Below are 26,824 nucleotides of genomic sequence, written 5' to 3' on the forward strand. Positions count from 1 at the left end.
CTTTGAACACCGCCTAGCCCACGTAGGTACGAGACAGATTAAATAAACGACAAGAAAGCCTTGTACGTTCGCAAATAAGCAACATGCTTTGTTTTATCTAAACTGGTTCTCCCTGTTTCGAGTTGCTGAAACTAATCGAGCGCAATTAAGACCTTGTAAACCGAGACCTTAGTACAAACAAGAGATAATAATCTAACAAATAATTACATGTTCCTTTTATAAACAGAAGATTATAAAATAATATGATCTATACGTTCATTAATTGATGAAAAGAATTCTAAAGCTTTGTTTTTTTTACATTAACGAATCGTATAATAAATTGGATCGTAGTTTTCAACAAGAATAGCTATAAATAAGGAATAATAAAGTGGCCAAAGTGAAATTAAACGAATCCATTAGGGTTCAGTGGGCGATTAATGGCGGAGAAAAATAATAGTTCTCTGAGTGATCGCGACATTACAGATATCGCATGAAAAAGAATCTGTACGTTGAGTAATGGTGCGGACTGTGGGGGCTAGTGTTGCGCCTGCTCTGGCGGTCGGTATAACAAATAGTGATGTCCCACAGGACCGACCGCCCGCGTCCCGGTGAATGTCCGAACGATCATTAATTTAACACATAATTTTTTTCACATCTTATTCTCGATATTGTTGAACGACTTTTATTTCATTGTAGAACACATTCCAGAAAAATATTATTTAAAAGGATTTAATTTTTTAATTAAGTAATAAATAGGGATATAACACGGTGATTATTATTTTAATAATAGGCGTTATTCTATAGAGATCTTTTTGGATCCTGATATTATGACATATTCTGTTCCACCTTCTCTCTGTTACATATAGGCAGATTAGAATTAGCCAGCGTTTGACTACGATCCCACCTAATAAAATGTAACCGTACGGCATAGCTCGATTTTAACTATACTCATCATAACATTTTTTTAAAGGAAATAAGCTAAAAGTGTGGTGTAAAGGAATACGAAATTTTTCCGTTGTAAAGCTTTATCATCACTGCGTTATTGCTAAATGTGCCGGAAAAGAACTGGGGTTGTTTTATGGCCAGAAAGTGTCATAGAACGATGAAACAAAATGCACACAATTTCTTAGACAGTTTTGTAGTTTTTCAGTTTAATAACGTTTACATAAATGTATGTTACTCATTTTGTTACTGCCTTCTATATAGTAACAATTAACGTTTTAAAAAGAAACTTAAACCATTAAAAACAACATTAAAAAGTGAAGAATATTCAAATTTATTGTATGATCAAAAGATATTACCCGAATTCAATTTTATTTAATGTTTTTGTATAAGCCAATATATTTATAAAGACTCAGCTTGTTTCTGGTTCAAGTTAAACAAATGTCACATAAATAAACGTGGCCGGCGACCGACGGTTCTTTGAAAAACATCCACTTATGAATAACAAGCACTCGAAGCACAAATATACGTGCAGTACCTATATATACTTACGTGTTAGCTATCGTATAATGAGTGGTCCGTTATACACTCATAAACATTATAATATATTCTGTGAGCATTTCTAACGTGTGTGGCTCGCTCTGGCCCCTGCGCCACTTCGAGCACGCTCTGACCAGTGTGCAGAGCTCTGGCTCTGCTCGCAAGTGGCACACTGGCACCGACTTATGATAATTTGATAAAGAAACACGCTAAACGATCTATTTCTCACCATCACTACAAACGTGGAAAAAGTTTCTAAGCCTTCACCTCGTTTCATCTTTAGCTTGTAAATAAGTCTTTACATTGTAATGATAAACTTCAAATTCTGGTTTGACGCTATAGGGCCAGTCGTGGAACTCAAAGTGGGATAATGTTTTTGATATTTATTAAAATGACGAAACCATTTCATTACTTCCCTGATTGGCTGCTTGACATCGAAGTAAAACAAAAGATAGGATAATTTTTGTTTGATTTTATACTTACTTTTATATCTTTAGGCAGCGTTTACTCAAAATTCTATACCCGATTTTAAGTCAACAGTCTTTCACAATTTCAAAAGTATCACGTCACGTACAATGAACCTCGCAAAGGAACTAATCGTGCGAAAATATGTGATACAGCGAACAATATGAAAGGCAAAATACACGGAGTAATAAGAGATCGAAGGCTTCTCGGAAACGCCTTTGCTTACGTTCTCAGGAACGGCGTATTATCATACGTGCTTGCTATTGCCTAGTTGTTTTCTTTTAGAGTTATTAGATAATCATTAACAAAAAAAAACTGTGTTCATATCCCATAGGGTTGCCCGCGTCTCGGACGCGAAGAAATCTTAGCTGTAATTTAAGAATTATCCACTCTTGCTTCTATACATGCCGTTTATTTGGTTACAAATATTAGCAACATTATCACCGAGTAGTGCCGATGCAAGATATGACTTTAAAAAAAGGTTATTGTACAGATATTCCAAAGAATATCTCTATAATGTAAGCTCTGAATCTATCTCAATTTTCAAAGAGTCCACAAAGCCTCCAAGGCTTACTATCTAGGTATATTAATACTCTTGGTATTGTTCCTACTGCGGAATATCCCCCTTTTTTGTGTCGCTTGATTGATGACTTTTCTTACAGCGTGACGCTTTTGGACGCTTATCTTCAGATCCATATAAAAGACAATTACACGTTACATCATCTGTCTCCAGGGATTCGATTTTATTAAGTATCTCAGTATCTAACAAATAATTGTCATTTTATTTTGAACATTCGAAAAGTTTTAGGAAAGATATCTTGTTTACGATAGTAAAAACAACCTGTAATTTCATCCTTCGGTGATATACTCTAGGAAAATCTAAATTTTGAGGAAGTAGTATTTTTGCTTTTTTTATTTTCTGGTTAAACTTATTATCTTCTCATCACTTTTTTCTTTGAGTTTGGTTACTTTTTACGGTTTTTTCTAAATGAAGTGTAAAGTGGTAATTTTAACTCTTACAGCGTAGACTTGGAATTGTCAAGATAATACAATGGACCGAACATAACTAAATAAAGTACATAGTCCGATACCCGAGCCAAACCTTTTAGTAAATCCAGTGAGACTGAAAGATGAATTACTTTTAAGAAAACGTACCTGAGAAGAAATACAAGAGCCAGGGTCGCCGTGACCTCACGCATTTACACCGAATTCACAATCCATTGTTCGTATACGTGCGTGAAACTACAATACGTGTCGACTAATATTAGACGATTCCCGAAGGACGGTGAAAAGTAAAATGTACAATAGATTAGGTAATAGAAAATAAAATAAAAAGCGAACTATTTAACATACCACCGCGTGCAGATTATCGTTCAATGCGGTGTGGTGCGGTTGACAGCAACGAGGTGCGGACGACCGACGGCAATTAGTCTGATTACTCACAAAGTGGCTTCTAGCTTTAAAAAGGCTTGTTAGATTGGCTTTCAATTTGTGCCGCACTAGCGTTTCATGTTTGTTATCAAAACATTGTTATTAAAAGTGGTGCAATGATGCTATAATGAAAATCTGAAAAGGTGTAAAAAAAGCTATCATGTTTTTTTTTTACTTACATGGATATCGATCGTTATAAACTACGTATAAGATAATGTCGTGTTGCAGCTACAAATGTTAATGTTTACACACATTTTTTCGTGTAAAAAATTAAACTTCAGAAGTATTTCATGAACCTAGAAGTTTTCACATGCATATTTAGATTCATAGCTTTTAAGGGAGTGTGTCTGTGACAGAACTCTCCGTCAGCCAAGTAATTTTTGACTTGTACTTGAATGCCGATGAGAGATCATTAGAATAATTTCTTCCATTTTCTTTATAAAGATTTATACCGAGCGAACATACAGAAGAAATTGAGAGAAAAGAAGAAAAAAAATGCCATAAGTCTAATAAAATATTTAGTAAAAGAATCATTTAAATTTTATGACAATTTACATTTTCATTAAAATAAATATTTAAATTACAAAAAAGATAAAAGTATTTTACAGAAAAATATTAGTAAAAATTATTTGAACAACGTAAAACTAATAATTAAAGGCTATTTACTTATGTATAAACTTTAACGACTGTACGTTTTAAGTTAATTGACAAGAACAAACATTTAGCCGAAAGTAATTTGAAACGACCTAATTACTTAGACAGTTACACAAAAAAAGAGCAGTTACGTTTGCGGGACAAATTTTAATGACCGTTATGAATAATTCGTCAAGATTTCACAATACCTCATCGTACTATTTGTTTCTATCCGACGAACCGTAATTTCGTTTAACCAATTATACGGGTAATTGCACCCCAGTCAGTTTTTTGTGTTGTTGGATTTGTGGCTACAATTTAAGGTGACAACGTACAAAAAATGTATACAGTATTTGATAAATGTCTGATATGGTATTTTACTTTACTATGAAGTTGAAGTTTAAAAGAGAAATACATGATTTCACGCATTAAAATTCCATGACTCTTTCCGAAAACCTAAAATAAATCACGAAAAAACTTTTCATAAGTGAACGTACCTATAATTAATATGTGAAATACTTTCGAAGAACTAGCTATAAAAATGTAAATCTACAAAGACTGCATGCCCGCACGCACCAACAATATATTTACCATCACAAAATTGGCCAATTGACATCACAAAATAATGTTCGTAACAGGTAGCTGTAAAGAATTCTCTCACACCTTTTCCAAAACAAGTTGTCTGCAGCTAGTTCTTAAACTTAATTATATAGTTAAAATTCAAATTTATTCTTTACTTAAAATCTACGTGTCGGTGAACAAAATCCTATAATAAATTTAATTGATCGATAAAAAATTATAACATCAATTAACATCGCTCTGGAGTAAAAAAAATTATTGCTATTAAATTTTGTTGAACGACGTATTCTCTGTTATGGGGCTTAGATGGATATATGTCGGAACCTGTTTGATGCATAAGTGATCAAATGGACTCCACTCGGAGTCGGGTCGATGTTTCATTGCGTAACAAACCGTTACCTATCTATTTAAATTGAGCTCAGATAAATTCGATGTTCTGCTGCCGGGTTTCCGCCTTGGGGCAACATCTTCGTCGATCTCAGTATAAAAAGCGACGTTTTGTGTGTCCGTACGTGACAGCCGACCACTCCTTGGTGTTATGTCATCCGTGTCACAACACATGGGGCAAAGCACGTTCTGTTTTGTAAACTTTAAATTGTAGAATTTACTTCGTCCGGTCATTCTTAGTAACTACATTTTTAAGAAATAGTATTGTTTCCGTCAAATTTACGTATGCAAAAGCATTCGTAAATTAGCACAAACAAGACTATTGGAATCGTATTTGATATTTATATTAGTTTATAAACGTTTAGTACTTCATAACTTGTGTGATATCACAATAAACAGTAATGTAGATATCTTAAACCAGCAATAGTAATTGAATAACAATAACATGGTGGTATCGGTGTGAATTTTAAACTGACGCCGGACACACAATTGTTCGATCAAACATTTATTAAAAATCATTTCATACGAGTATGTGTTAGTTTTTCTATTGATATACACATAATTTGATACCGCGCTTGACTTATAATTTGAACTTGGCTAACTTTTCATAAATAGTAGCTGTGTTGACACTTGTTCTGATTGTCATACTATTAAACGTAGCTGTCAATTACCCGCCATAACTGATTGGCGGTGAATTCAAGTTTAGTTTCATGGTGGGTTTACATATGGTTCATGTTTACATATGCGCTTGAACTTCAGTCTTGCCGAAGAGTTCGGAGGAGATACGAGAAGTAGCAAGAAGTTGTTGCAAAGTATCAAAGTGTGTAGTCAACAACTGAGAGGCGATGGTGCATCCAATTCTGTCTGAATTAAAAAGATCCCATTTACACGACAATAGTGTTTTGACTAATCCCATTAAAATTAAGATAGCCATTATTATCTTAATTATTTATGGAGATTAGCTAATAAAACAACATATTATTATTCGTATTTAAATATTTATACAAGTGATATAAATCTTGCTATGTCGCGCAACCCACAATCAATCTACACTATATGTTTCGACACTAAGTTCTATAGCTCTCTAATAGGTTGGAAGTTATTAGTTAAGAGTTTGATAGAAGCAACGGCTTGTGAATATTCAATATTAATGAAGCGTGAAATAATTCGAAGCATTTTCCAGGGGCTATCAATCTGGGCTGTTAATGAGATTCTCCCGGTCGGCGCGGCGTGATTGCGTCCACCAATTTGTGCCTCATTGCATAGCCGATAATAAAATACTGAAAGCTTATCATCTATCTTCTATATTCTTATATTTTTTACATACGATAGCTTAGTTTTTAAATTTAAAAAAAATAATTATCGCAGATGTTTAAGTTGTTTCATTTTGTAATTCACTAAAGAAAGTTTTGAATTTTAAAGACTTTAAGGCAACAAAGAAAATTATGATGAATACAGTGTTGATAGAAATATTGTCTAAGGAAGTTAAATTAAAAAGAACATTAATAACATTAAAACAAATAAAAAAGCTTAATCGCTGTCAACAGTTACGTTAACTTTGGATAACTTAACTCAATGCTCACAAGAAAGTTAGAGTACTAAATTCGAACAAGCAATTTACACAGTAAAATTGTATAGCAAATCGACCCTCGTAAATAGTTCTATAAAATCTAAAACCACAATATCGAAGTACCAGCAAAGTAATAAAGTTACAATTACAAAGCCGAAACCTTCGTGCGTAAACAGTATTACCGCTTTCAAAATAACTTAAAGCGTACAATTTAAATGACTAATTTCTTCATAACTGTACCCGTGTTACTTGATTATGTCTAAGTTAAATTAAGCATAAGAACGTATCGATTTAATATAAGGACGAAGGTCGGGTGCTTTTATTAACAACAGGTCAAGCGAATAATAATGGCGTTGTATTACGTCAGCTTTTAAACAAAATGTATTATTAAAGCTTCGTTACAGTCAAATAATACCAAAAGGTTTTTAATTTTAGCACAACTACGAGATACTAAAATGCCAATTATATTAAAACATCTCATCAGGCAAAAAATATATACGATAATTGGGACTGCTCAAATAATATTTTAAAATATTATACATTGAAAATTATGTTTATTTTTTAATAATCTGATATCTTTACTCAATATCCCTACTTAGTATACGAAGTCATCAACTAAGGAAATAGCACTTAGCGTAATCCTGATTGATGGTATCTATTGAAAAGCACTCGAGACGCAAAAACTGCCGACACCCTGAGACTTTATCGTTGATCGCGAAACTGAAAGTGTGCTGTGTCACTACGAACTCGCAGAGAGAGGCCAAAGGTCGATACTCGGACTTTCACCCAGCTATTATAAACGACATGTAAACTTAAATAAGTTACTAATATTCTAAGCCTACCTGTTCCAAGACTTTCTCATATTGGTTTGAAGCTTCATTCACTTATTGGTTGGATTGTAATGAATTATTTTATTCTTTAATTTTGCTATCGATAGAATTGTATCAAAGTTGTATTCTCTTTTGTATAAAAATATTTAATAACTGAATCCTTATAACAGAAAACCTAAGGTAAACACATTCATTACAAATCTTTTTGCGATAAGCTTAAAAAATATTTCGCAGAAAGAACTATATTTCACCGGACTGGACAAGTGCTACAATTTGCTCAAGAAAAACATATGTAGGGACATTTGTTGCGACTCATTCTATTGTAAAAGTCAATGAGTCATTTGCAAACAATGGGATGTAGCGGAAATGAAGTATTATTGTAGCTACAAGCAGACTTTCATCGCAACTTTGATGTGATAATTTGAATGGGTCGTATCTTTTATGAAATCAGTGTAAGCGACCTGATGAATTCGAACTTCAATTTGTTTTACTTTCATTGTCCTTTGCTTGTTTCATTGTTCAATGTTTTTGACGTTTATAAAAAATGAAACTGCGTTGACTGGAATATATTGAGTATAAATTTACATTTTTCTATGTTATCTAATTAGAATTGAAATTGAAAAGTATTTGTTCGTAGACCGACAATGTAAACAATTAAGGTAATGGCCGGTCTGAAAAATATGTTTAGCAAACCAACGTGCGGGGAACTGACGCGTGAAGAAATCGGTTACCGCAGTAAGTGAATCTCCTTGATAATAAAATAAAATTTGATTTTAAAAAAATGTTAACCACATACAGTTGTGATTTATGACAAACTAGGAGTAGTTTCCATAATGTCTTTATTTATTTACTATTTGAAACTACATACAAAGTTATTATATATATATTTATATTTTTAACTGTCAACAATAGATAATAAGTAACTAACAATACTATGACAACTCCCACGCGCGTATCGTGGCGATAAAACCTAACGAGCATTGGATAGACCGAACATAAGTTTGGCAATGACCGAGTTAAGACAGTAAAGTTACGCGTAGGCCGCGGCGTCCCAAGCGAACACGACTCTTGACTACACTGACGGAGACATAAGTTTCAATCTGGTCGTTTCCTGCGTCGCTGACGTCTCAATTGCTGCTCTTTTGTGATCGACAATTTGTGCCGGCACTCGGTCCTCGGTGAAAAGCTTCCGTCGTCTCATTCAATAACAACGAGATCAGATTCCAGACGCTATTTTAGCCGCAACATCGTCACGGTTACGAAATCACGCGATACGACCAGACACCAGCTGACCTGATGATTTTTACGCAGCAATTTTTTTGTCTTATAATGGCAACTGTAACTAAAAAATCAAGTTTTCAATTTATCGGTTAGACTTTTTAATCGTTCATTTGCATAAATTATCCGTAATTATTCGGCTACGCTATTATCATCATCATCATCATCATCACACCCTGCTAAACCTTATACACCCACACCCCCCTGCTAAACCTTATACACCCACCCACATTATACTCCCTGCTAAACCTCTAAAGCTAAAAATACGTAGAACGATGTGACAAATACTTGAAAACCAGTGTAAGTAGATTTTTTATAGTATAGATCAGAAATTTCCCCAGTTTAATTAATGTTCTGCGAGAAACGAATTATTAATGAACAATTGCTTCTATTAAATTTAAAATAATCTAAGCTATTCCAAAAAATAACAAATAAAAAACACTAAGTTTGAAAAGAAAACGAAATTGAAACAACGTTTGTTACACAAACATTTTAATATCTAATATGATTAAAAACGTAAAGAGAAAGTGTTGTCAGGTTTGCGTAATGGAACAATACCGCCGCGCCAACTGTAATTAACGTGTGGCAATGTATCCTACGTCAAAATTGAAATTACATTGTGAACTTTTTGCCCATCTAATAACTGGCCGCCATTCTATTGTCTTTACGCGCCATAATTCATAGTTACGTTGTAACGCGATGAATAGTAATCATGTAAATAGATTTTTTGCCACAACATTAAAAGTACATTAGTTGTTACTCATCACTTAATTGAACAGACCAATTGTTATATGTATATATATTTATAAATAGTTTCGAATTTCGTAAAAGGAAGCGAAGTTACTTTAGCTTTTAAGCGAACTGCCTGCGTCCATTCTCTATATCTTAATCTTTAAATACTCGCCCCTTCTTCCAAGTAATTATAGCATGATTATTGATAACGGAGTTTGCTTCAAATAATCCATTCAATTAAAATGCTCTCAGTAAAAAAAAAATCACACTAGTAATTACGAATGTAACAGAATGTGGCCTATAATTACGTTTATTGTTTTCTGATGAAAGTCAATCATTTTTGAGGCCAATTTCGTTTAATTTTTTTTCTTCCTCAATTACAAATGTCACGGTTGGCGAGAATAAAGTCGAGTGATAGGTCACGCAATAATGATAGATCGATCTCGCGTACATGCGTGCTGAGCGAACAAGCAGACACAATACAATACAATATTGTATTCAATATTCATATGTGTTCCTCTCGAATACAAACGCGGCTCGAATACAACGCTTCCCTTACACTTATTAAATCGTATATTTATCTGAAGTGGAACATTGCTACACGGATTATACGCAATAAATTATTCAGAATTCTATATACCAATATTGAAATTGGAATATCACGATTTTATATAAATTCTCTCCATACGAATTAGAAAAATAACTTTATATAATTAAATGATATTATCAAATTATTTGTAAAAAAGTGTTATTCTTTACAAAATGTTCTTTATTCATAAGTTTTTATTATGAATTCTAGCTTAAGCAAATAATGATTCAAGCTTGTTACCAGTTTTACTTAGCACCAATTTTTTAAATAAGGAAAAAATACTGTTGTTATAAGTTAGGTATAGTTGATTGAGTATATTAAAAATCCTGTATATTTTACAAACCTAAATAAAATCACAATTAACGTTTGTATTTTATGAAACTTAAAAACATCACACTTTGTCCGATTATTAAAACTATTAAGATTTTAGTTCAAAATATCCTGTTCCACAAGGCTCTAATGGCAATGAACTTGTAACAGTGCGTTGGAGGATTTATAGTAAGAATGCTTAGAACCGGTCCACGTTTCCGATGGACGCAGCATCATGGGACACTGGGATATGCGTCACACGTAACACTGTCTTATACCATTTACTGGACTCCACTTACTATAATATGTGAAGCCTTAATTGTAGTAACAAGTAACATCGACAGGTCATTGCTTCGAATATCATTGTAAATAGGGCTGCTCTACAAGTTTAATTCAAATAATCCGAGCTATTTGGCTGTTTCCACTAAATTACCCTTTTTATGTCTGTGTCGACTTCAAAATACCTTGCCAAGTAATTGAATTTATGTAATTAAAAAATAACGAGATTAAAAAATACGCGCGCTCGGTTTGCCAATTGTATCGAATAGAAATAGCTGAAAGCTGATTTTTCTAAATGTAGAAGTTAGTTTCAGAGCGGTTTTACGGCGTGTGTTATTTTTAAACCTCAGTCGGCTAACATATGGGTAGTAGGCAGTCGGTGTTCAATAGCGGATGATGTCGATTGTGGATTATTTCGGTCGCTGGAAGTATAAACTAGTTAATGGGCGCAGTTTCTAACCGGTGAAAAGGCTAGTTACACACGAGGGCAAGAAAGTGAGGCAGAGCAGGAGACAGTACTGTTTTTACAAAAGTCTCTCACTCTTCTATCCCTTCTGCCCTAGTGTGAAACCAGCTCAAAGCAATATTACGACCACCGCGCAACACCGCGCCGACTACGTCTATTTTCAACTTTCCGCGAACAAGTGCAATTATTGTTTACTTTAACAAATTGTACATATTATTAACAGTTTACATTATAGTAATATAAACGAAGAAACTACTTTTAACATGCGCTCGTTTAGTTTTATGAATTAAAACTATCGGACGTATTAATTGCGTGTTGAAAGTGTTGCGATTGCGAGTGGTTGAAATAGAACACGGCTGTACAATACAAGTACTAGTCATGCATCATAACATGATACCTCTTTTCGATGACGTCACACAATAAAATAGAACAGAATCGACGGATCAAATGTGAATCGAGTAGTTTTCATTGACCATTGTGTACAATTAAGATAAATCGATTTATAGTTAACACGACGACTCGGGGCCCGTAGGAACGGGGCTCGTAGGACTCATGTAGCATCTAAGAGACAATCAAGTAATTTAGGTTAAACGACAACGATCCCTCTAGAGATCCATGGCAGCGTCTAGTCGACAGTCTAGTCACTTCATATCATTGTGAATTGTAACATTACTTCGGGTCTAAATTAAAAATTGCACAGGTTTTACTTGTAAGTCTACCTAAAACAGGTATTTTTAACGTACCTTACATTATGTGGTTAATGAGTTAAACCTGATTAACTCTAACCTTATATAGAGATTGTAATTTAACAGGAAATGTTTCTTAAAAATATCTTTTAACTGCTTATATAAAATTTCATATAATTTATTTTATAAGTCCATGAGAATGTATTTACCATTGTCTATGAATATATTACCAAGAAATGCGGCGATTTGGATAAAATATAAAGGATATTTGATAATAACGTATCCCGGATAAAATGGATAAAAACAACACGGTCGATCGGACCGAGGCGATCTGAATTATCGTCAGACATTGAATTTAATTTTACGCTTCGCGGAAAAAAATATGATTTGCAAAGTTGAAAGCGCAACAAATTGTTTTTTTTTATAATACCTAAGATCAGTGTACTAGAATATTTCGACCTGTTATAGTTGTTTAAGGAATCGGATAGACACTAATTATTTTTTCTGGTACGATTCACACCAGCTTCGTATAGCACGTCATTAACCTATTTTACTGAAGGACTGATGTACTATCTAAGCTGTTTTTCAATACAACGCTTACTTCATGATGTCCTTATTGAGTCAATTGATCTCATCGTACGGACGATTTCTCAGAAATACACCTTAGTGAAGCTGTAATTTGTTTTCCTCTTCGTTATTGGTAAAATAGGATTATCTACACAATCTTATTTTCTACTTAGCTCAAAGTTGAAGGACTTTTGTAAACACTTACGTTAACATCTTTCCCCTGAGCTGTTGCAAGTTACTATATTTACATGTTGCGTTAACGCCTCGCGTCTCTAACACTCTTATGAAGTCAAGTGAACATGAAAGCGATTAGCCATTCTATTTAAAACTAATATTCGTGTATTATTTAGGAAGTTTGTGGAATGTTTACTGCAGCTCTGGCAACGGGCTAAACGCGGAGAGTAAACAAATATCGACGGCGAGCGGCGAGCGGCGAGCGAGGCGCGCCGGCCGGCTGGGTGTTCGTGTACTGGACGCTGTACGCTGCATTTAAACCCAGATTATTTTGTTGATACTCAAGAAAACTTTTGAATTATAACGATGTACGGTGTGGGATATAATCTCTTGTATAGTTGTTGGGGAATATTTTGCACGATGTTGTGATAAAATTAGCGCCCAAATTCAAAACTAGTTTGAAAATTGAGTTTAGAATCTTGATTTAATATTTTTTCATAAGATGAAATTAAAAAAAATTATAATTAAGTTAAATATATTCATACTGTCTGTCTTGTTATAGACAAGTAATTCTTAATAAAATTAAATATTAACACCATAATATCATGAATACAATCTTAGAAATAAATTTTGCATCGACAGAACAGTGACTCGTCGATTTATTTATTTATTAAAGTTGATTGCACGCAGCGCAAAAGCCGTAGTCACGGCTAGAGGCATCCTTTGCTATACAATCTGACATTGAACAGAAATTGTTGAAGAATTTTGTTCAAAGAACAGATAAGATTCTTTAGCTATATAAAATCTGATTCGTAAACTAAAAATAATAAAGTTTAAGATGACGCGATTGTGTGAAACGGAAATCTATATTGTTTGCTTAATCCACTGAATCATAACACTGTTATGTCACAACACATAACTAGTAAACAAACGTTACTAAAATCTGCCATGATTTGGAGATGACATATCATCATTTATAACAATAATTTGTCATCTCTTCGCAGTTGACTTGGTGACACGTGAATTAAAGTTATGTTACAGTGTTGCTTGTTTGTTGCTAATTAAGAGAGGGCGTCAGTGAGTCAGCTTACTATGTAACAAGACGGAAGACTGTTAATGACAGTGTAATCAAATTGTAATATTAACGTTGAATTAATTTCCACAACAGAGGATCGTAAAAGATAATAAAATTTGTATAGATACGACAACAAAGTATACGTAGGACGATAGCGTGCGAATCATGTGGTTTGTTGTATTGTGCAACGTGAGAACAAATTTCACCAATAACTCTTATCAAACACTCCTGTCCTAACTGATTAGGAGTTGACGCCAACTGTTGCAGTCACCATACGTCAATTAACCAAATATATACATGTAGTGTGTTTGTGGGAAAATGCATTTTGCAGCTCTAAAGCAAGTTTTGTTTTTCTAAAATCCCACGGCCGCGGGTCTTATTTATCACACTTTTCTCACACTCAAAACCTGAGATCGATTGTGCGACGCATTCGGCTCCTCGGAGGAAGAGGAAGTCGGAATGAACGTTTACATTGTGTCTGATTAATGGTTGATTGTATAACGTAACAAATACTTGTAACAAACTGTGCTTACAGCATTAGCACTAACTATTGTATTACGTAATTAATTTTAAGTGGGTTTATGTTTGTGAGAAATTACGTAGAAGGAAAAACTACAATGTTAATCTATAATTGCCAAGCTCGTCAGTACAATTGACTAACTCACGCATTCAAAAAATGTCTAGAAAAATTACTTCAGTACTATACGAAATCTTTGAAAAGATATCGGTATTTCTAAGCGTATTGAAAGCTAACAAGGGAGTTCTTTTATTGAGTCAAAGAGGCGACAAGGATCCCGGTCAGGCGGGGTCAATGCGATTTAATTGTGGTGATAAGAGGCCGCGTTTCGCGTGGGAGATAATCAACGGCGCATGACGCTTTGTAGAGTTAATTCCGACGTCTTATGCACGTCCGGCCTGCACGGTAACACCCTTACCTAACTACGTACCTCGCTATCTCAAATCCCAAGAAAGCAGAAAACATTTCTTTAAAAATTCCAAAATTGGTCATATTTATGGTTTAATTTTGATTGAAATAATTTCACTCTGGATCTAGTTTTTTGGAAAAATTATTGTGATGTTTGCATAAAATGTGTGTTACAGTAAAATAGTACTATACTTTATCCTTTGAATATTATTTTTCAGCGAAAATGTATATATAACCAGCGATAATTTTAAAAAAGGAAATACGCGGACATTTATCGCAGTATTAAAATCCTGTGACAATGGGCCAGTGGTGCTGCAAAGGCAAAAAAACTCGAACAAATGAGCTATGAATGAAGATACAACAACAATATTCAACATTTGCTGTTACATAATTCTACGCTGCAGTTGTTGGTTTTTTTAACGTTCCCTTGTACAATTCTCATTTTGCGATGTCGCACCCACTGTCTTCATACTAAAATATTACGCTTTACCGGCACAAAGACTTGGAAGGTTTACGAAAGCTTTTGCAAAGGTATTTCTTTGTATGAAAATGCATGATGGAATTTAGCATACGTGTGATGGTTGGAATGATTTGTCGTATTATTACGAAGCGGGTAGGATTGTGTCGGCGGGTCGCGCGGCGAGGAGCGGCTGTGGACGCGGGTCAGCGCGTCTCAATGAGCCATTTCCTGCGCTACGAACAAGGACATGCAACCGACACGCGACCGGCCACCTCGCTATTTTGCACTATTATCTCCTAACATCCATAATGACCAGCCCACTGGCACTTAAGCGCGCTAATCTTCTGCGCTATTCCAACCGACGCATGCGATTACGTGCCATATTAAACTCGGTCAATTGGGCACACCGTTAGTTAATATGTTGTTCTGAACACGTCACATCTATCGTATTTGCAAACCCCAACTGTTAAGGATATCGGTTTAACCCACTTTTGAGTAAATTCGATGTCAAAATATGTACAAAGACAACATGTTGATTATTTGGTTTAATTTCGGGCTTACTTATTAAGAGAAAATCCTAAAATTGTTATATAACCGTGAAATGGACGTCTAAGTACGATGCATTACATTGTTACGGTCGATCGGCGTAGGGAATACGTTCCGCTGTTTACCGGCCATTGGAATCGTAACAAGAATTAATTGCGTGTATAATTGAATCTTACGGTTGAGAGCACGCGCGGGAAGGGCCGCGGATGCCGGCCGTGTCGTAGTGGCCATCACATAGGGTTAACCCTGGACGACCTCGCCTAATCCCTTTGACTGATTAACAGCAACTGACTTTCAAGGATAGTAATATCATTTAATGCAGTACTAACAATGGCAGCGGTGAATTTTAGTTTATTTAAATGCTGTAATTAAACTCTCGATATAAAGATGCGTACTAACGTTTTCAAACCTCGTCGGCGTGTTATCAAAGAAACAACTTTTACTGAAATGAAAAGGCATAAACTATTCAAAGAGTGGCTACATCTCTATTCTCTATACCATATGAGAATCGCGTTATTAACATTACATATATTTGATAGAAATCACTGACCTTTTTTAGTAGTTAATTATTAATCGGACAACTACAAGTCTAACTAAAAACGAAAGTCATCTTATAAAACGCCATTATAAGTTGTCCATTCCCACATACATCTAAATATATGCATTTAAGCAAATTTCCTTCGTTTAAAGAACAGAGAAAGTTACCTCTGACTCTAGCAATTACTCAAGCATTAGCACAATACGCCTTAGGCGGATGTCCACTTGGTTCCCGCGCTCGATTTGCATTTGTTTGGAATTAGCTCGGCCGCGGCCACCGCAACTCTTTGTGTCGTGCACCTGCAGTCTAGCACAGTACATACACATCCGTCGACAACGCAACGAAGCTGTACAACTAGGATAAACGATGTAATCGCGAACTGCATGCGTGCATACAATACTCATACAATACAATGTGCCAGGAAATACTAACAACACGCAAATTGCAACATGAAAACCCACGTCCTTTTTATCTAGTAATGTTGACAACCATAGTAAGAAAAATATATTCTAATTTTTAAAAATGAACTCGACAAATGATTATGCGAATATTTTTTTAAATCATAAGTTGGCAAACGAGCGAGCGAAATACCTTTGAAAATAAGTATTGTATACGATAATCTGAAAGAAACAGCGTTACAAAATCCACAATTAAATTTCGGTTCATTCAGTTCATACACAATTGCATTAGATGTATGAAGAAAAAAAAACATGAAAATAATATTCTAATGAAACTGTCTATTGTAACCACAATACAATCACTCACTGGAGTCACCATAATATGAAATACAACATGTAATAAAACTGAACACTTAATCTGTATTTGGTCCCCACGGTACAGACGAGACTAGATAAAAACCGATGGAAAGCTAACTCCATTGTAGTAAGGATTAAAACTGACAAGAACTATGCCGCCGTTAAATTTTATTTAACTTCTATCGGAGGATAAACTAGCGGCTTATACGAAGTTACGGTGGGACACCACTACTTTACATCTGTATAAAGTACATTGTTAGCAATATGTTTTTATACAGGTTGTCAGCAATGGAAACTCATAGCTCATCATCAACTAACTATAAATATCCACATGTATGTCTAAAGCCATTGTTACTGGAACATAACAAAGACTAGGACTATTGATTTGGAAATACCCATGACGGCAACAATTTGACTAAACTACTCATTTTAGTACACGTTAAATATAATTTAAATCACATTTTTTTCGGTTAAATGTAGCTTGATCTATAAAGTTTAATTGAGGAAGAATCAATAGCTACGAGTATAACTTGTTTGAAAGTATTTATTGAGCAAATACTTCAAGTTTGTAATAACGGCAAAGTAATTAACATGTAGACTAATAGGTTAATTAGAGTAATTATTGTAGTTAAAAAAGTACTTCCAATCCTTAATGGAGTAGACAAAAATTCAAATTGATTAGTGCTAAAGTAATAAAAGCATTTGAAGTACTGCTGATATAACTAACTAATATCTTTTTAAGCAGTATATGACATTATTTAATAGTATAACTGCAGAAATTAAAATAGCCCAAGTTGACTCTACCCTACATCCAGTCAAAGAATCCTTTGAACGTAACGTTTTAATAATAAATGTCTTCGTTTCTGAATCGAAATGAGTTCTCGAGGTTTGCTACAGTCTTATTAGAGAGATAAGTTATTAATTGGACGGTGGTAGTAAGGAATGGTAATGAAAAATTGCTCGCTTCGCCTTATCTATGCGGCTTTCGGAGCGAGACGTCGGACGGTGTCGTTAGCTGGCAACATCTAGCCGATATCTTTGCTGCTACCCTCACAAACTCAAGATAACAATATTCTCCTTATCGGAAATAATCTTAAATCTTTCATTATAAAATAAAAGCCAATTTTCAGTCTTTTAAAACTACCATTGTAAAAGGTAATTACGTCTTAATCTTTAGCTATTTTTTTTAAAGTAACGGCTTGATTATCAAGTTAAAAATCCTGGATGCGTCAATGATTACTTTTGCATAGTTGCAAAGAACCTGTTAAATATCTTGTTAGACTTGTAATGTATGCTCAAACATCTCAAATCATACCTATCTCTGACCACGCGACCAATGTTAGCCGTGAAACTTATCCGAATGGGAGCACTCATTCGTCAATGGCAAGCCGCCAAAAATTCGTTCCATTCTTGTGCCTTATTCCGTACAAAAGGAGATAGCGACGTCTTTCGTCTGAATATATTGTGCCCGAGCTTGCAGCGCCCTCTACAGCCGCCTCTGATATGCAAATAGGCTCCGGCGAGATCGTAAACCGTTCCATATCAGATAACGTAATTTGGAGCAGAAATACACCGACTTCATGTAATTTCGGTATTATGCTTGTGCCAAATTAAATTACTTCTTCAATTCAGAAATTTGTACTGAGAATTAGATAACGAGTTGATAATTAATATAATTTATGTTTCTCGTCGTGCCAAATTTCTTATTTTAGAATTATAAATAATGTAACGTTGCATTTTCTTTAATAAATCATGTACATCTTTCATTGTAAGTAACAATACGTAAAGTAAAAAGCTTGTCAGTGTTTTGTTCTAAAATCATTTAAAAAGTATTTCTTTATAATTTAACGCATAGGCAGATGTTTAGACAAAGGTTGCGGGTAACCCACGGGACGCCCGCCACGCCATCTACCTGCTCCGACTATCAAACATCTTGGGTCTCTTTTTGCTTATCTTTCGTAATATATTATTCACGTGGAAGACGAAAGAGACGTCACCAGATATAACTATTTTGTTTTGATACGAACTTGTGACTTGTTTCATTTCTTTTATTTTGCATATACAGTCAAAATCTGTTATAACGACATCGAAGGGACTACTCATATTGAGTCGTAAAAACCGATAGTTGTAACAACCGGTGACAGGTATTAATAGGAAAGATATGTATATAACATTCAGCCAGGACCTTTGATTTTGGTCAATTTAACCGGTATGTTGTTCTAAACGATGTCGCCATAAACGGTTTTGACTGTATATATATTTTACTGAAATAATTGTACAAAAATGTTAATTAACTCTTATGTTATACCTATTCAAATTAGACGAATATTAATGAAATGAAATTTTAGTCATACTATCAACGGTTGTTTGCGAACTTTTTAAATTAAATACGAGAGTAGATGAACTCGATCTTCTAGTTGACAATAATTAGCGATAAGAAAAGCTATAACAATACCGACCTACCAAGAATTCTGTAACATGGCCGACAAACAACTTGATAAACAAAAAGTCTATGTTTGTACATTTAAAAGTTTGTAAACCTTTGATCATATTGAACTGAAACTTTGGTAGAGTTTTGTGAGCATGTATGAGATGGTTTCTGGCTAAAAAAATATTGGAATTAAAAAGTTGAACAACTTTGATATTAGTTATTTTTATAACTATAGTAAAAACAGAATGTTCTGTACTTATGTATGTTAAGAATCAACTAATAGACCAATTACTGTAAAATGACCGGGAAAAATATTAACAGGGAAGTAAGATGTCGCATTCGCGTAACTGTGTTGCTTTAATTAGCTTGAGTGCAGCACATGGTTAGCGTAACATGGCTCTGGCTCTTCCACAGCTTGTCATTACAAGCCTAATTACCTACCGTTACATTGTAACAGCCAAGATAACCAACATTTTTCCTTTAAACTGAACATTCCTAACCGTTACCGGATCAATTATATAATTAAACGATACCGCTATGTTTGTAGAACGGGTAAAAACCAAAAAGCCTATCTAACCAATATTTTAAATGCAAAAGTTAACCAAACTTTGTTGAGAGATGTTTGTTGCCAGATAACTCTGGAACGACTAAATGAATTTAGATGAAATTTTGCACAGGAAAACTCTGAAAAAGGTTAGTTCCCGTGGGATAGATTTGAACATAATTACTTCATAGCTCTGCAACGAAATAAACAATCAGATTTTTTTTTAATTTCACGAAGAAAAATTCATGAACAACAGCCAGTGTCTAAAGTGTTTAATTAATCCATGTGTGCGGTGACTTTATTTTTTGTATTAAATGGTTTTTGCATATGCTCATGTACTCAGTCGATATTGATTAACTCGAATAAGACAGTGTTGCAGACAGCTAATAAAGTTGTGCTAAAATGAACTGTAAAATATAACTTAGGAAAAAATTCTTATCTACGTAAGGTCTGTAAAATAGAATAACATCGACAGCCTGATGACAGGGCACGCAACGCAGTTGTTATATCAATACTTCCTGAGGTGTATTGATAAAACAATCTACGATTGAGGCGCGTCAACCAACCGTTACCGGTTATTATAGAGGAACCGTCAAAGAACTTCGTACTCGAGTACGGTCATTGCATAACTACCTATAGTGGGATTCTTTACTGCTATATTATAATTTTTATTTTTATTTTTTAGCATTAAAGTGGCTTGCATTAAACAATATTTGGTTATGGACTCAAACTTATGATAGAGTAAGATTAATGTAATCTGCTTCACCCTCACATTTAAGTCTTATGTAAGTTGCTTAGATAAACTATTTCGACCAGCAATATTATATAGTCGTAGTAGGTTTTATGTAACGTCAACAACGTTATGGTGTACTATTTTTTAATTTTAAATTTTAATACTTAGCGGGAACATGTTATTTTTGGCGGTAGACTGCGAGAGCGTGGCCTTTTATCGTTAATCTGTACCATGTGTAGTGCAGGTAGATTTTAGCTGTTGGCTAACTTGCAACTACTAAAACAAAACTAAAACAGTATACGTTTCATCCTCAATATGCAAAATGTTTCAGTTGTTGCTAGCTCAATGAACTTGCCCGTTATATCTTTGACTTTCTCTGAACTGCAGTCATTAAGTTAGATTTTCTGCCGAGCTTAACCGCTGCATTGGCATTTGTTCAAAAGCCGTTGTAAAGCTCAGTATTGTAATTTCCATACCCGCTTCTAATTCTCAAAGTACAATTTGTTATCAAGATTTTCCTCTCCTACCTCATGGCTTTTGCGATAATCAAAGTCTTCTACAATTTCTATGGCAGGAATAACAATAAATTTATGATTTCTTGATACAGGGGTATTGTCGTAAACGCAATAAAAGGTACATTCAGGTAGTAAGGTGTAGCAAAAGGTACATCCGTCTCCCTCACTCGGCATTCTGTTAGAAAACAAAATATTAACACACTTATAATTTAAATATTGTCTCACAATTTCAACACAATTTAGAAGTTGAGTATGTATGTTTTGTTATTTGATAATCTGAAAACACTTATAACTGTTTCTAACACACGACCCAAATCTATAATCGAATGGTGCTGTTGAATCGGTTGGGAGCTTAGAGAAAGCTTTGCTTCGTGTTACTTATTTTTCCACAGACATAGTGTCAGTCTTCATCTCTATTATTACCCTTCCCAATCGACGAAGTACGTTTCTATTTTATGGCCCCTCATTTAAAAGCGTCAACAGAAAACAAAAAAGCATCCTATAAAATGAAACTGGCAACGCTTGTAGCGCGAGGCGAGGTGAGCGTGGCAACGACGCGCGCGCATGTTATGAAAGAGATAGAAAAGCTGGTCGGGCGAGTTCGTGGGGAGCTCCCCGCGTCCCCCGCGCTCTCCCCGCCCGCCAGTGCCGCCGCCGTCGCCGACTGTGTTGCGTGTGTGCTGCTGCTGTTGATCGTGCGCTTGGCGTCCACTGTAAACATTGCACTGCATACAACAAACTGTTACGTTACACTCTCCTACTTCTTAGGAACCGGTTACTCCCGATATTTCTGAGTGACACGTACCAATTGTGTGATTTTTGTGTTACCTGGAATAGTTTCGTTAAAATCTAGTTAACTTAATGATAATTGAAAGTGCTTGTGGAATCATTTTATCACTAGTGCAGTAATCTGTGAGTGGAAATACAAAATTTTCTCTATAATTGGATTGCTTTACGGCAGCGAATAATTTTAATTGGTGAGTGTTTGATTTATCTACTATTTTGTACATAGCAAAAGCGTAAGTCCGATACAACAAAAAGTTGTATCGTATAGGGGGCGATGGAGTGTGCGGGCATTGTTGACACATCTACGTTTACCAGCCGTTTTGATTTCCTCGGATGGCTTAAATTAAATAAGTTTTTTTTATCAAATAAAAAAGCAACAAAATACTAAGATTAAATTAGTTTAGCTCGCCATTATTAGGAAACCATCTCAAAACTATTGTTAATAATGAGGGTATTTTTAACAGAATAGATTATTTTCCAAAAAGTTAAAAAAAAATTACATATTCACCAAATTTCAACAATTACGCTTAACCACTGGCATATTTAACTAACACAATTCATGATATCTAATAAATAAGTACTTAAAATATGAATTAAGGGGTGAATCTTGTCCCAATTTGAAAATAAAACTCATGGGCGCCACAGACGATACAGACAATTTGGTCGTGGGCCGATCCACAAACCATCCAACCGACGCCGCTCGAATTGAAATTAGAAAAAAAAAAAAATTTCACTACATGTACGCTATATCGAAAAGAAACCACCAAATTAGTCTACAAAATCTATCCTATCTAGCGATGTTTGTTTAAAGCAAATATTGCACGAAAGCATGCACTCATCTCTATGGTTAACTAGTAACATGTCTATAAATTCCTTATCCTTAATGCCATCCATTATTTATTCCTTAGTTTTGGTTTATTTCCATAGAGGTACAAATTACAAAGCTTATCATTTCCACCTACGAATAATGTTCAACACGTGATCAAGAGATTCTTTACCCCATCTAACTCATGCAATTGTTAAGTAGTCGTTAATTAAAAAAACCTCGTAAATTTGGTCGTTATAACAATTTGTTGGGTGTATCATTCAATTAGGAGTATTTCTTTGTTAAAAGGGGTGACAAAATCATATAGTTAAAACGCTTTTTAGACTTTATTCAAAAGAACTAACGTTTATTTAGTTCAATTTCATTAGAGACCTTTTCCATGACCACTGTTTACCCTGATGAATTATGCATCTTGCTCGATGACCGATGCTTAAGTGCAAAAATCAATCACGTTAAAACGCCTTTTTGTTTAAACGTGAGCTGTCACTATTCTTCTTTTTATTTATTGCCCCCCTATTAGGAGGGGTCAAGAATCGTCTTTGACTCAAGTAAAATAAGATAAGTAATTTTTAATAATTATTTAAATTTCATTAAAATGTTCACAATAAATCAATCGAACCTGAATTGTGTTTGCCTAGAAGATGTATTTATAGCTTCACTGGGCTCGAGGTGGCCGAGTGTAGATGACGCTTAGCCTAAACCACGTAAATTATTTATTTTAATGTAAACTACAATTTATTCATAATCGATCAACGCTGTAGTTAAGTGAATAAAAGAAAAAGGAACACACTTAAACTGACATTGCAACTCATAAATAACAAAATTTCAAGAGCTTGTGAAGACAATCCTTATTTCTAAAACTAAGTGTTTACGTTAAATACTCTTTTAGTCTTGGTAAACCTGACTTAATGTACGCCATATTTAACATCGTACACACCTGCATTTAACGCCGTTCACTATCCAAAGAGGGTAGACAGATTATAAATTTAAAGATCATCAGTATTCACTTAATCTTCATTTCAATGCAAAAATGCTTATGGGTAATGTCGAAATTTCTCTCCATCCTCTAACAAATATTTAAATTTAAATGAAACAGCTATAAATAGTTTTGGATTTTCTTTATCATAACATTGTTTATAAATAGTTTAATTATATGTACGGGTTAGTTAACGAGGATCTAGTGAATGAGTGACATTATCAACATCCTGCGTAATTGCGCATGCGTCATGTTGTGTTAAGATAGTCGAGAGCGGCCGCTGATGGGGAAGCCAGATGGACCGGAACGAAACATTACAAAACTCCTTTGGTCGACCAATAAATTAATGCTAATTTATTATTCATTTATTTTTGGTGCGCCCGAACCGCTTGTTAATATTAACGATCTCCGCAACGGAAAATTGAATTTTAAACGGAGAAAGTTTTTACGTTATTTGTTTACTCTTTGTACTCCTAAATGCAGTTTCTATATTCTGTTGTTATGATATTCAAAGCCACCTATGTAAGGAATTTTAAACGTTAATATTCGATGACTTTTTAAAGCAATAGCGGAAAATAACTTCCACAATATATGAAAAAAATAAATTTTAACTGCTTTCAAAATACTTTAAAATAGGAAATGGAGCTTTGAAGAACGCAAGTTTATCTTCTATCATTACAAAGTACCAATAATTATTCAAGGAAAGATAATTAACATTCCACGAAAGGACCACAGAAGAAGAAAACGTTTAATAAAAACTTTGTGCTTTTTAAAAAACTTTTGAATTATCTATGCTTTTTGCTCTATTTTTCACAAAGTATCTAAACAGAGATCTTCATTTAACATAATTCTTCAAGATTAAAATCCTCGGTTCAGTGGAGCGTGCTGCAAGATGCGGGGAACTTTGCAAATCTTAAAGAACCAACCAAAGTAATATCGTATCTTTTGATCTTTTAAATTGCTATCATATATAAAATGTACTTGATATTTATAAATGGCATCATGCTCGTATCGAATCCCGCTGCAATCTGTCTTGAGTAGATCAAAAAGTTATTTTAACATAATATATAAGTTTGAGATCTCAATAAGTTTAAAATTATGGAAAAATTAAAAATTGTTAAAGTTTTTTTATCAGACTATTTAAAAAAAATAAGTAAATTAATAATTTCTATAGTTAATTCATCACCAGACATCTGGCATCCAATCCAAGTATTGCCTCTTTAGGGATCCATTAAAAGAGGCGTACTATATTATTAGCATACACTTTATAATTCCCAATCAGGACATTAGTCTCTCTTAATTGCTATTCTACCAATTGGTTTTGTACACTTTCAAATCTATTGCCCAAAAAGTTAGTTTCATAGGGGTATAATGGGTATAAGCCAAAATATATACTTAATTGTTTTGTCTCTGGAAATAAAACTCGTATAATTCATCGCTAATTGATTTATAAACATGCAATGAAAATGAGCTGCAATAAAAATCATTAAACTACATGACATTTAACACGTTTGTGTACATAAAGTGCGGATGATACGAATGTCTGCGATATTCAATATTTGCGTGTCGTATGACAAATGAAGTGCAAATATTATTGTTAACCAGCTATTGTTAAGTGACTGCCAATCGTTTAAATAATTATAACGATACATTGTGCACTATGAATCTACTAATCCGTTACTTTCTGACACCAAAATCTTTGTATAAAACATACATACATCTCTGTAATTGACTTTGACAAAACAGAGATGACAATATGTTTTAAACGGATATTTTGGTCTCGGAAACCCACGGTAATGTGAATATATATATACCCATCTTTTATGTTAGAACGAAGTCAACGCTTCAACGTCTAACTTCCGTAATACGTCAAGGAGACGAAGTAGAGAGATTTTTTTAATCCTGCTTGCTAAATATCTGCTTATTGACTATTTGTATATTCTAACTATGTAGGTAGTTATAATCTACAGTTTGGACATGTACGTAGCGAACATTTCACGCGTGACGTCGCCCGAGGCAGGCCATAAATTAGGGGCCGATATAGAAAATGCGACAAACTGTCTTTATCGACGATTCCGTATGCTAACCACTCCGCTCTAAGGATAAATCTCGACGTCACACTTCCTTGAAACTTATCTAAGCTTTGTTATTTATGCAAAAAGGTTTTATTGTATGAAATGTCCCTCATAAAAAACATAAATCACTTCCACAATAGTTACGTAGAAAAAAAGAAGTCGCGTAAAACAGAGACTGGACTAAGCTTTCTTAATCAAAATCACCGTCTCTATTAGTATTCTACTTTAAGGGAATTATGAGGCAATTGGTCTCGTGATACTCATAGTTAAACGAAACTACCTTTTCGTCTTTCTTCTTTTTATCCTTATTCTAAATCTCTTTGAGTCTACTAACCTAACCCTAGGCACTTTTTTTCTATAGAACGTCGCTCATTTAACCTTTTCACCGTTAATGTAAACATTTTTTAGGTTAAGCTTTAAACGACCACTAGTACATTATGTGTCCATCCGTCGCTAGTAACTCAGCGCATAGTTTGTCGCTCGGGAATAGAAGCTACTAAAACACTCGGACAACTGTTTACCGCTCGAAACATTGCTTAAGTTTGATGGTTGTTGTAACCATCAAAGCTCCACAATGATGTCAGGGCCACAATAAAATGATCCCAAGCCAAATAAAACAGATCAAGTATAAAATTTATCTGAAATAAGGAAACAGTGAAAAACATTTCACCACAACGTTAAACGAAATAATATATCACTTAGTGATTGTGATCAATATGCGGCGACCTTCTGTGCTCTATCAAAAGTAACAAAGAAAATTACACGTTGTTCAATGTATAAATAACTCGATAAAACAATTTACCGATAAATGTACTACGTGGCGACAAAAAGTAGTCTCAGTCGTCATAGTTGAAAAACATACACGAAAGAAGAGATTCTCTCTAAAGTAATATGAAGTGTATACAATTAAAATCCTATCTATAACACTTGTTAGAAAAACCATCAAAGAAGGCAAAAATCAGTTATTAAGTAATCAATGCCAAAAACAAAAGCTAATCACACAGGACTATCCTACGATAATGTACAGAAAATTTAATTAAGAGCAGAAAAGGAAAAATGATCACCGCTACGGCAAACTACAAATTTATCAATGGTGATTATTCCGCCCTTAGTAAGAATGTCATAACATCCTATTGTTCCAAATCTATATACATAAAAGAAAGTCGTGTTAGTTACTCTATTTATAACTCAAGAACGGCTGAA

At 34.3% G+C, this 26,824-nt stretch overlaps 1 protein-coding gene across 3 annotated transcripts in view; it reads left to right on the plus strand.

The window, feature by feature from the left end:
* LOC106718778 (semaphorin-1A) overlaps window positions 1–26,824 on the plus strand; it is a 63,275-nt gene that overhangs the window by 17,195 nt on the left and 19,256 nt on the right. For 2 of the 3 annotated variants that reach the window (XM_014512950.2, XM_014512948.2), the window contains exon 1: window positions 21,620–21,935. The exons of the other annotated variant lie outside the window; for it this stretch is intronic. The gene's annotated coding sequence lies outside the window, so the exon portion shown is untranslated. Of the gene's footprint in view, window positions 1–21,619; window positions 21,936–26,824 lie in introns of those variants that run through there. 3 annotated transcript variants of the gene reach the window in all.

This window comes from Papilio machaon, chromosome 2 (assembly GCF_912999745.1).
Source record: "Papilio machaon chromosome 2, ilPapMach1.1, whole genome shotgun sequence".
In the NCBI taxonomy this organism is placed as follows: Eukaryota; Metazoa; Arthropoda; class Insecta; order Lepidoptera; family Papilionidae; genus Papilio; species Papilio machaon.